At 37.8% G+C, this 12,614-nt stretch overlaps 1 long non-coding RNA gene across 1 annotated transcript in view; it reads left to right on the top strand.

Moving 5' to 3' along the window:
- Positions 1–12,614, top strand: part of LOC145981577 (uncharacterized) — a 120,153-nt gene that overhangs the window by 1,104 nt on the left and 106,435 nt on the right. The gene's annotated exons all lie outside the window — the stretch shown is intronic.

Genomic DNA, 12,614 nt, shown 5'->3' with positions numbered 1-12,614 from the left:
ACTGATTCCACATCAAATCACGAAGAAAAATTTCAAACTGTAACCAATCGATTCAGATTTTCATGTAACTTGGTGTATTGGTTATTATTAACAAGGTATGAACACATGCAAAAAATGTTCTCTACGTCCCTTAGTTACTGAGAAAGAGAAGGCTAATGTTCCAGAATTTTGCATGGTCAGTCAATACCGAGGGTATGGTGGTAGTCTGCAGTGATTAACAGAGAAAGTTATATCTCAGAGTCAAATCGAGATATCACTTTGCATTCTATTCGTGTAGTTCATACATCTATGTATATTCCACTTGAAAAGATATTCCTTTGTATAGAGAGCCAGAAAAAAATATTGTATTGAAAATAATGTTGATTTCTTGTGTCAACGTCTGACGTTACTAAAATTGCATTGTCACTAAAATGCACTGCAGTTATCATGTCAAGTTTTAAAGTATGTTCTAAATGGCTATGAAATAAAATGAGTGGCTTTTTCAATGCTTCTATTAATAAATCTTCATTGAAACAATTTTTATGTATATTGATATGGGTTATTACATGCCAAATCATCACAAAAAATGACCATTTCAATCTGACCCTTTCAATTTTCATGAAATTTGGTAGGATTGTTGAAGACATGAATTAAATTACATATGTAAATTTTTGGCCGGTGAAGCACGGTATTCATACAGCAAGGTTGCAAATATTATAACAAATGTATAACTTATGTGCTCACAAGGTAAAAAAAACAAAACAATTCATAACTTTGCTTTTAATTATGCTATAACTTCCATCTTGGGCTTGTTTTGAAGCTACGAGAGCATACGTAAAAATGTTCATCGAAAAATGCAGGCAGGACCAGTACATCTCCTGTGTGTGTCTATTCTACACATAAGAAAGCATAGTTTTCATAAAAAATATCTTTATATGGATATATTGAAACTTACACTACAAGGACATGATGTGACGTTGGAACTTGCATATGCAAACATATGTATGTTAAAGTTTGTGGGGAATAAAGTATGTTACACAGTTAAATGCAGTCTCCGTTTGGTAGAAGATTCATTTTGGGATCACGTTGGAAACAGGAATAAAAAATTACGTAGACTGCCCAAAACCCGTGACCACATCAATATAGAGTACGTCGTATAAGAGTTCTGGGTTGAAAATTTGCCAATAAGTTCACATTCTGTTTCCTCCATATAGGTTCTTTGGTAAAGTCATCGATTCGAAAAAAAGAATTTCCAGGTTTGATACCAGGTCGAGGTATAGCATTGATTGGATCCCACTTGCATCTGTGGTATATGTTGCGATCAGCGTGTCTGATTAAAGTGAACTTAAACACTCTAACCAGTGCCGGATCTACAAGCTGCAAAACCCCGCAGCGCGGGGGTGGGGGGGGGGGGCTGACACAAGTCAAGTAAGCCTTTAGGGGGCCCTGAGCCATTGATATAGTAGAGGGTATGTATATTTAAAAATCAACTTAGTTACTCAAGGGTACAGAAACGAATACAATATATACAGGTCAATGTAAATTTAAAGTTGTCTATGAATAAATAGCACCTTGCGAAAAGGCACATTTAGGGTATGTGGGCCCCTCATTTTTTCGATGTCGGCCACCTTGGAATTCATGTAGTGAGCACCACGCTGCGGCCGCCTGTACCCTCCCTCCGGTACCCTTTGATTTGAGGTTGGGTAGGCCCTAGAGCAGCTATATGCGGGGACAAAGCTGGAAAAAATCCAACCTCAGATCACCTACCCCGGGTTTCCCACGTTACAGTCAGACTAGAATCAAATCAGGCTAGAACTTCACGAGAAATACAGTGGTGAAGGTTTCTTCAACCTATCTTTAACCAGGAAAAAGTTATGACTCGATGATTGTAACAAATTTACCATTTTGCAGGTGTGAGAAAACAGTGTCATATGTATATCACATCACCACCTTCCCATTTAAAAATTTGAGTAAAATTCAATATTGTGGCCACAAGTACGGCGGACGTCCACTTGGAACACACCCCTAAGCCTAACCTGTTTCTATCATGACCAATTGTACCCAGCCTAACTCCTATACTTTTTATAGGCGGTGTTAAGGGACTTTTGAATTATCCTCTACGCCCTTATATTTGACTTTGTCAACATGAGATCAAGAATTACACACATACATTATATATGTGTGTGTGTGTATACATATATATATTATTTATATATATATATATATATATATATATATATATATATATATATATATATATATATGTGTGTGTGTGTGTGTGTGTGTGTGTGTGTGTGTGTGTGAGTGTGTGTGTGTGTGTGTGTGCGTGTGTGTGTGTGTGTAAAGGTAGGTAGGTAGAGGGACCTTTGGTAATATTTTGTGGGGGGCAAGTATATTAGAAATAGGGGGTGTTTTGGTTCGAATCCGGTCTTACGTAATTATTAGGCATGGATGTTCAGATATGTAAAAAAAAATGTACCACAATAATTAGACACGGTATTGTACGTCGTGTCGACGGTCCAAGAATTCGGGCCGATGGATAAAGACGCACAGGTTCCTTATACATTGGTCTTCATGTACGAGCCAAGTTCATGCCAAAGTTATTATTACAATAAGAAATCAGAAATCAAGACACTGAAACATATTATGACATAGTATTCAATGCACTGCAGATAACATACTTACAACACCTTGACACTCGTCTACACACGCACCATGCGGACAAAACACTATCGCCGACCCATACGTCTCTGGGTCGGAACAAGTTAGCAGCGGCTGATGGCCAGCGAGTGAGCACCATTTTCTAACAAGTCTAAAAGTTACAGTAGAAATTTCAAAAAGCTAAGATTCTAAACTTTTCAAGAGAGGAGAAAATATTTCCCTCTCCGACACGTTAAGGTGCTGAAACGAGAGTCTTAATCTGAATGTTGAACTGTGAATCTTGCACTGTGAATGTCTAACTGTGAATGTCAAGTCCTTACTTTTTCCTTTTCCCTGAGTTCCTTCGTTCCCCGGAAGAATTGTCTTTTTCTCTATTGGTCGTCGAACTTTGAACTCCGCCCACACGTGGTCATGTTTACACTGAAGGGGTGAGAATCGCATACACTGAAGGGCGTGAAGATGATAATCGCGCAGCACAAAAATACAATAACACCTTGTTTGAGAGCTGATCTCGAGAACGAAAAGTACCTCGTTCTAATTAATTTTTATTGCTCACAACTCGGACACTTCGTTAAAGTTATGCCTTCTGTGACTGTCTAAACTTCGCTGAGGCGAAGAGATATTTTCGGGCAGGGTTGTAGTTCAAGACTCCATATTATTTACCCTTGTCACTTCACTGTCACTGAACCAGACTGGTCGGCGCGATCGTAGAAGTTATGACGTCTCTTCGAGCCTGCTATGTGTAGAGCAATTGTCTCGATTCTGAGCCTGACCAGCTGTGAACTCCCTTGAGAACAGAGAGTCCTTGTTTGGGACGAGGCTGAGAGTCTTCGTTGTGGGTTTTAAATTTTTAAATGCCTGAAATTCCGTGATAAACTATATCTCTAGATTTCAGCCATCAGGCTGAGCTTGAATTGATGTTGACGTGAGCCGAATGTGGACTGGATGGATATGAGAGTTTATTGCGGGACACACTGGCTCCTTTATCTCGAAGTAGAGGCGGTGATATATGCGGGGTTTCATGGGAAAGAATGCTTGTTTACAGAGACAGCTGTCCTTTTCTCAGAGAGCAGAAAAATGAAATATTGGGGAAAAATGCGTAGAAAGACCGATGGTAGTTGTAATTGGTACATCAGATGGTAATGGTAATTGGTACATCGGTTATACATCCCCCTGCTCCCGAATAAAATTTGCTGAAATGTAGTGAAGCAAATTTTTCAGCTTGCTGTTGCAATACTTCATGCAGGACACCTGATGTTTCTTGCCTCATGATGTTGGCTTAGGTCAGAATGTTACTCTAGCACCCGTAGACTTAAGTGTTCGGGTCACATCTGCCTCTTATTGGCAAGTCTGCCTGTCTCTTTCGTTCTCCCATTGGTGGAGTTCTCGGCTGCTGCTTCCCCTCCTGCCTGGATTGGCTCTGGGCAAGTGAGTAGTGCCCCCACTGCTTCATCTGGTGTCCACTGCATCATCTTCCCTCTTCCAACTGCTAACTCTAGTGTCGAGTGGTTCAGGAATACGGTTGGTAATAATGGTGTGCCGCCCTCATTGCAGAGTCATCGTGCACTAGTAGCCCATCCTGGCCTCTTCTTCTGCCATCTGGTCTGCCTAGCTGGAGCTCTCATACCGGCTGGAGAAATGTGTCCGGGTTCTCCTTGGTGCATCTTCTCCTGCCATCTTATTGGCTGTAGTATCCTATTCTGTGAAAGTTCAAAGGCATTAGAATATGCTTAGTTGAAAGTCTTCATTTATCTTCATGCACTTTCTTCACATGTCACAACTTCAAGCCTCTTGACCACTTTAAATTCCTTGTCTTCATGTACTTGACCACTATGTCTCTTGAACTTTATTTCTATATTGTTGCTGTTAGCAATGAAAATTACAAAAAAAAAAAAAAATTGTAGCCTCTACACAAATAGTATAAGTATTAAAATCAATACATGATTTAATAAGATGTATTATATCCAAATTTGTTGGCTAGTTTTGAAATTAAAAATTTGAAAAAGTTACCTATATATATATATTAAAATAAGATAATTCCTTTTATTTTATATTTTTCATGCACCCTTCTCTGCAAATTTATCTCTTAGTATTTTAGTCTTTTTCAAATTCAATTACCGGGCTCAAGGTTTTACCAACCTTATTATATATCAGTCATTTTACAAATACATTTTAGCCCGACCCTGTGGCCGAGTGGTTAGCACATCGCGCTGCGACGCCAAGGGTCCCGGGTTCGAATCCCGGTCGGGCTTGGTTGTTTGTGAATGTCCATTCATCAATTTCATCATTTCATCACTCATCCCCATCTTCGCAAATTAGCCAAGAGGCACAAAACGCGGAGTAAAATAAACTTAATCAAATCAAACAAATACATTTTACAGGTTAAGTAGTATTTAATGCACGGGTATGCAGCCCTTTACATGTGCATATTTAAAACTATAATGGCCACTGTGGGCAAATTTTTTGCTCTATGGCAGGAATTATGTGTGCATCACAGGCACATTCTTTATGCTATGTGAAGCATAGGCCTCCTTGGGCAAATCAAAAATAGCACAACCTTCTTATAACAACAAAAACCCTTGTTGTGTGTTGTTGGCAAGTGTATGTGATAGATGTATTTATTCTGTGTCTTATACCTCACATTAAGTAAAAATATGCAACTTGAGCCACTTTCGATGCAAAATTTAAATATTCTCATTATCAACATAAAAAGCAAACAGTGAATACTTATTATGGAGATCTAACCTCCATTTTTTCCTGATTGAAGCTAAATGGTGCATGAACCTAGTTTTATTATATAAAAAAACATAGTCATTCTTTTGCTATACAGACCCAACATATTTTCTTCATCATCCATCACTGGCCGTTCCATGGCCCTGGTTGGGTTGGTCTGCCTAGCCTATCTAATATTAACTATAATAAATCAAAATACACTTTTAGATATAACATACATGAAAACATATCAGACAATAATCAATTTATATTAATATTTTCCTGTAAATATTGACTAACAAATAAAAAGAATAAAAAAAACTATTTCTCTTAAGGAGATAAAATAAAAAGATTACATGGCACATAACTGTGATAATTATCCTTAATAAACAAAATTATGAGTTTCAGTATTAACTAGATATTAATAAAATTATAAGGTGACTTACTGAGTCACGTGTGTGCATATATTGTGTTGCACCTGATTACGCAAGTTTACAAAAATTAGGATTACAAAATGATAAACAAAACATAAAACTCAAACACATCAAAATAATATAGGATATTATTGTTTAAATATAATAAAGAAGTTAATATGAACAAATGTAAGATATGAGTACAAACAGAAGACCTAACACCACCTTCTGTAAGTTACATCATAAGACACAAATCAAAAGATCAAAATACATCTATATTACAAGTGTAAGTATGCGTATGAATTTTTGCTTTTTGGTCGAGTGTATTTGTTATCTTAATTATTCTTAAGCAATTGTTGCAAAGTTTTAGCCCTACAGGGGTATTTTATGAGGCCTACGTAGTTAGGCCCTAACTTCTAGCAGCCAGATGTCGACCTATCACGTGGCTGATAGAATCCAGGAACCGAATACGTCCAAACCCAACCCGCATGTATATATAAAGAGTCCCCCCTTGAATCCGACAGCAAGATAATATGTTGATAAAAAAAATCCCTTAAAACCTAAAGAAGGCAAAGTGTAACATAAGATATGCTCCGCGCATGAAAACTGTCGAATTCCGCAATGATTAAGTCAATTCCATATTTAAAATCATGTTTAGCTCACGCTGCCATAGCGTCTTATGAGCTGTTGGGAGGACAGGTTACACGCGGTGTGCTCCAGTCTTCCTCTTCCTAACTCCTTAACTTCCACACCAAAAAATCTTTCCAAATAACCGGGGTATATCAAAAGTATTCCGAAATGGTGGCAAAATAAATTTTTGGTTCTAGTCTCCTTTGAGAATAGAAATTTTGATATTTTGAGGTTCTCTATAACAAGAAATTAACCCTAGGGAGATATATGAAACGTAGAAATTGGTCTCCCTTTTTATTAGACATTATTATCTACGGTCAGGCCATCCGTCGCATTCAGCATGTACAAGTGAGCACGCATGCTGAGAGAAATATTAAAGTTGATGGTTGCAAAACCATTTATAATGAATTGTTACTTAGTACTTATTACACTGTATGATTACACAAGTCACAGGTATGCTGGTTTAATCAGTACATCGAAGAAAGGTTATTTTGGAAATGAATTCCTCGGAACGTTGTACATTTTCTACAAAATTAGCGGGCAACACTGATCTTCATTAACTTTAAATGGTAGTTGGTTGCAAAACATCTTGAACACTTATATTAAATAATTAAACAAGTTAGAAGTAAATATCATGAAATAAAAGTAAAATTTTTACATAAATTCGAGGTTTCTCGGTTTACGAGTCTCCGATACGACACCTTCGTATAAAAACTGGATATTTAAAATTAACATTATGCAATTTCTGGTTGATATTTAGTAATTTTCTTCAAGGATAGTCTATTTATGACTCCAGTAATTAGTTTTCATAAAGATTTAACTGTAATTAAGCATTTTATGGTTGATTTAAAATTCAAGTTTTACGTAAAAGTATTAATTCAGACAAAATCTGGATTTTAAGTCAAAATAGTTCAATTTTATGAGGCAATACAAGTTTAACTCTTTATATTTAAGTAACTTAGAGTTTAATTGTTATTATTAAGTTTTGAATGTTTATAATTGTTACAAAAAGTATAGCTTTTATGCTGAAAATTCATTTCAAGTGCTTTATTTAACAGCGTAATGCTTTTAAGTTTGGAAAATGAAAGATAAGCCAAATATTGTTTTCAAGAACCAATTTTTAGGTTGAAGGAGAAATAAAGTACAAGATTCTATTTACGCCATCCTGAGAATCAAGTGTTAAAAAATCTCCCAGCCTCCAGTTCTTTAAGAGGACTTCCCTTTAGGTATGGGATTACGTAATGCTATTTGCGACATATTCTCAGACATCTTCATATTTCTCCAAAATACAGTTTTAAAAATCTTTCTTTTCCTTTTTTGTACTCTATAAATGTATTAAAATATCATTGTAGTGTTTAAACACTACTGTTACCAAAAATTCTGGTATGAAAAGTTTCTATTCGTTCAAAAAAGATAATAAAAATAATCATAGTGGCTACTATGCCATCTTGCAAAAATTTTGTAAAATACAGCTAATTTCTGATCTGATTTAGCTTTTGTTTTGTAAACAACTCAAAAACGGTATGTTGGTAAGAAGTATGGGGCGTTTCTGCTGTTCCGCAGCTACGAAGTTACTGAAAAAATTAATCCTAGAAGAAATTGCTCATTATGCACATGCATATCGGTGTAATATGTGTGTACATTGCACAGTCATCATAAAAATTTGGCCTCTTAACTTCTGGTACATTTGTGTACTTTACCTCTCTTCTTTTTTTCTGTTACCCTTCCATACTTGTACTATCTTATGAATATTTGATGCTGCTTGGCCCATATGGTTACGAGACGAGGCGAAAAAGTCATGCCGCCCTTTACCTGGGACATAATGAAGAGCTGTGCAGGTATTGCTCAGTGCTACTGGGGTCTCGTTAACTAGAATGCTGAGAAAATCTGCTTTAGTAACTTGGCTATATTTAAGTTTCATGAGTAGTGACATACTTTCATTGATGGTAAGGTTAACGCTAGCTTCCGTACATTTACTGCCCTTGACCAGTTCCTTGCAGGCAGGCAAATCATAGAGGGGTATCATTATTTCATTCACGTACTTGCTACCTTGAGCTATCATTAATGTAGATGCATTATTCTTGCCATTACTATCTACTTTCCCCCTTATTCCCCTTCTCTCATAAATTCTCAAACTTCCAAAGCTACGCAGCCTACTCCTAAACTTCTCATTACGGTACATCCATCCTATTTCACCATACTCAATTAGCCTTAATTCATCAGAGATAATCTTCCTAAAGTGGGTCATATCGCCCCTCACTCCTAGCTCAAAAGTTACTTTATTGCTACTAGCAAACTTATGCTTCTTAGCTGTAGGAATATCCATAAGAATAACATTGTCCTCATTAGGCCTAACCTCTACTGGCTGTACCTCACTATCCATTAATTCATCATCATCCACTTTGTTTACATCTAGCACTTCATCATAACAATCTACGAGTGCATCATATTTAGCATTTGTATCTTCTCTACACTTATCTACTTTATTTATCAGTTCTTCAGTTCCTTTAATTAAGGAGTCTAACTTTTCGTAATTCGCTCCTAATCTTTGGCTCAGACTTGCGTTACATGCATCTATTCTTTGGCTCAAACTTGCTTCTAACTTCTCACTTGTATCTTCGAGTATTTCCATTAGGGTAGACCTAATTGCTTCTATTGTCACTGCCATGATTGCAGTTACAATGTCACTTTATTTATGTAACAAACCTATCTCTGCCCCCTGGCATTATAAAACAACACTAGACACTTTTAATGCGTGGTCGTCTATTTATTTATCATACTTCATTTTTATGGTAGCGATTAGGTTATCTCGCCCTCAAAATTAGCTTTTAGGTCCATATTTTCCCCTTTCAGTATGTAACTCGATTTAGAATTTCACTTTTTTAGCATACGTGCTTTTCAATAAATATTAAGAAATCATTCGCTGTCATTTTCTCTAAGCGTGACGTATTCTACTCGGAAGTTAGTTCACTCGCGAGGCATGCTACTACGCAGTGTCCTGATTTCTTTATGAAATTTGTAAAATTTAGGGCAAATTTAGAATATTTAGAATTTTAGAAACGGTACATTAAATTTGGCTTGTAAACAAGTCCCTGTTCGGGCGCCATTTATATTATAAATAGGGGGTGTTTTGGTTCGAATACGGTCTTACGTAATTATTAAGCATGGATGTTCAGTTATGTAAAAAAATAAATGTACCACAATAATTAGACACTTTATTGTACGTCGTGTCGACGGTCCAAGAATTCGGCCGATGGATAAAGACGCACAGGTTCCTTATACATTGGTCTTCATTTACGAGCCAAGTTCATGCCAAAGTTATTATTACAATAAGAAATCAGGAATCAAGACACTGAAACATATTACGACATAGTATTTAATGCACTGCAGATAACATACTTACAACACCTTGACAATCGTCTACACACACACACCATGCGGACAAAACACTATCGCCGACCCATAAGTCTCTGGGTCGGAACAAGTTAGCAGCGGCTGATGGCCAGCGAGTGAGCACCATTTCTTAACAAGTTTAAAAGTTACAGTTGAAATTTCAAAAAGCTAAGATTCTAAACTTTTCAAGAGAGGAGAAAATATTTCCCTCTCCGACCCGTTAAGGTGCTGAAACGAGAGTCTTAATCTGAATGTCGAACTGTGAATCTTCCACTGTGAATGTCTAACTGTGAATGTCAAGTCCTTACTTTTTTCCTTTTCCCTAACTTCGTTAAAGTTATGCCTTCTGTGGCTGTCTATAATTTGTCACGCATGCAATGGCAGTGCCAATTGCCAAGGACGACGTGACTTCCGGTCGGACGTAAGTTTGTATACCCAAATATACTGTAGACAAATGAGGCACAGGCGAAGAAAAACGCACAACCACTGATCGGTCGCACGGCAGCTGCTTTACTGGACCCGACGAACGTCTCGACGCTACTGTCAACTCAACCTCTTTCACAGCGAGCGCGGCTCTGCTCGTCTTACCTAACTGCGAGACTTACTATGTCCGTTACGCGCGCTTATTCACGCATGAGGGTTGACCTTAGCTTTATGTAAGACGCAATTCATCTGCGTAATATATAAAGGGTCTTTCATTAAGAGTGATACTTCTTAAAATTTGAAAAAAAAAAAAAAACACTCAACGTATCAAAGTAAATTGTGCTTTATTTTGAAGCTTAGATATTGCAGTTATGTTCTGAACAAAATATCGTTCAAATGTCCACCACGGCTTTGAACACACTGACGCACACGATGGCTCCAATTGTTAATCTCTCTGTCCAACATTAGTGGCGTTATGTCTGCGATAGCCTGACGAATGTTCGCCTCCAAAGTTCGTGGCGTGTCAGCATAGACCTGGGCTTTGATGTAGCCCCAAAGAAAAAAATCAATGAATGTTAAATCACATGATCGTGGCCAATTCACACATCCACGTCTTGAGATGATCCGGTCGCCAAACGTCTCCCTCAGCAAATCGAGCGTAGCATCAGCTGTGTGGCACGTAATGCTACTCTGCTGGAACCACATGTTTTCAATATTTATGGTCTCAAGCTCTGACCACAAAAATTCGCGTAACATGTATCTGTAGCGGTTGCCATTGACGGTAACAGCTCTTCTATCATCATCTCGAAAGAAATAAGGTCCAATGACCCCGCCACGCCATAAACCGCACCACACAGTAGAGTTTTTCTGAATGCAATGGCAACTCATGGACCACTTGTGGGTTCTTCTCGCTCCAATAATGACAATTTTGCTTATTGACTAAGCCACTAAGACAAAAATGCGCCTCGTCTGAGAAGATGATTTTTCCAGTGAAATCAGGATCAGCTTCCGACTGCTGTACGGCCCAATCAGCGAACTCACGACGCAATCTGTGATCGTTTGGCTTCAACTCTTGAGTCAATACAAGTTTGTATGGATGCAGGACCAAATCCTTTCGCAAGATTCGCCAAGTTGATGTCTCAGATAGCCGCAACCGTTGAGATCGTCTTGAAACTGACACATTCGGCTCTTCCTCAACACTGGCCGGTACTGCTGCGATATTGTCCTCACTTCGTGATTGACGTTGTCTTCTTCGTGGCTTTTGGTCGTGTAGAGTGAAATACCGCTCAAATTTGGCAACAGTGCGGCGTATAGCCTGAATAGAGAAACGGTGATGGTGTCCCAATTCTCTGGTGAACAAACGATGAGCACCCACAACTGAGCTGCCATTTTGGTAAAAAATTTTAATGATTTCTAAACTTTCAGGAAGCATGAGTCGCTGGATGATGAAACTGCAATTTGTGCTGTATATTTTCACACCTGGAAGCACACAAAAAAATATATTAGAAACTGGAAATTACAAATTTAAAAAGTATCACTCTTAATGAAAGACCCTTTATATATGTATGTTCATATAACTATAACTGTGTGTTATTTCACTCTCCACTATAGATAGCCTTTCAGTAACACACACACAGAGAGAGCTGCAAATTATGGTAATCCTAGCCTGCCTCAATCTTCCAAATACCTTATGTTCTAATTTCACCTTGGCTAAAACTCAGACGGCTAAATGGGATACTCTGACCCCTCTCAGGTACGGGCTTGGTGAATAAAGCATTGAGAACTTAAGGGTGTTGTTGGTGAATCATGAAATAAATGAACGACTCTTCTCAAATTTTTAAGATTGGCAACTGCAACCTTCTGGGAGGTTACTTTGACCTTTCTTTTCATTCATTTTTATCCAGGAGATGGTATATTTCCAATACATACGAAAGCTTACATTACACTCAAGTTACAATTTACAGTCCATGAATATCCTTTAATTTAAAAGAAATACAGAATTCCCTGTTCGTTAATATTTGATTCGATGAATCCAGAATTCTAATTTGCTGCATGTCTCCACGGGGAAAAAAATCCAAATATGTATATGTGCAGGGAATAGTTACGTGTGTATGTGTGTCGCTAGAAGGAAGCCGTACCAGGGAAGAGAACCCTGTCGTTTTTTGCAACCGTAGACGAAGCTTACTGCCTACCATTCAGTAGCAGACATAAACTTTCGTACGTGCCCCTTCCTACAGTGTTGCGACCAAAATGTGTCACGAGTATCGATGTTAATAGGGGCAGGATTTAAGCAGAATAGAATCTACGGTCTCCACTGAGTACTTGGGATCGAGAAACGTTAATAGGCAGAGCTTGCATCAAGATACACGCCAATGATGACATTTCCATTGAAAAACGAGACAT

This window comes from Lepisma saccharinum, chromosome 29 (genome assembly GCF_977018435.1).
Source record: "Lepisma saccharinum chromosome 29, izLepSacc3.1, whole genome shotgun sequence".
Taxonomy (NCBI): domain Eukaryota; kingdom Metazoa; phylum Arthropoda; class Insecta; order Zygentoma; family Lepismatidae; genus Lepisma; species Lepisma saccharinum.
The sequence above is the reverse complement of the archived record's forward strand: the minus strand, read 5'-3'. Positions and strand labels throughout refer to the sequence as shown.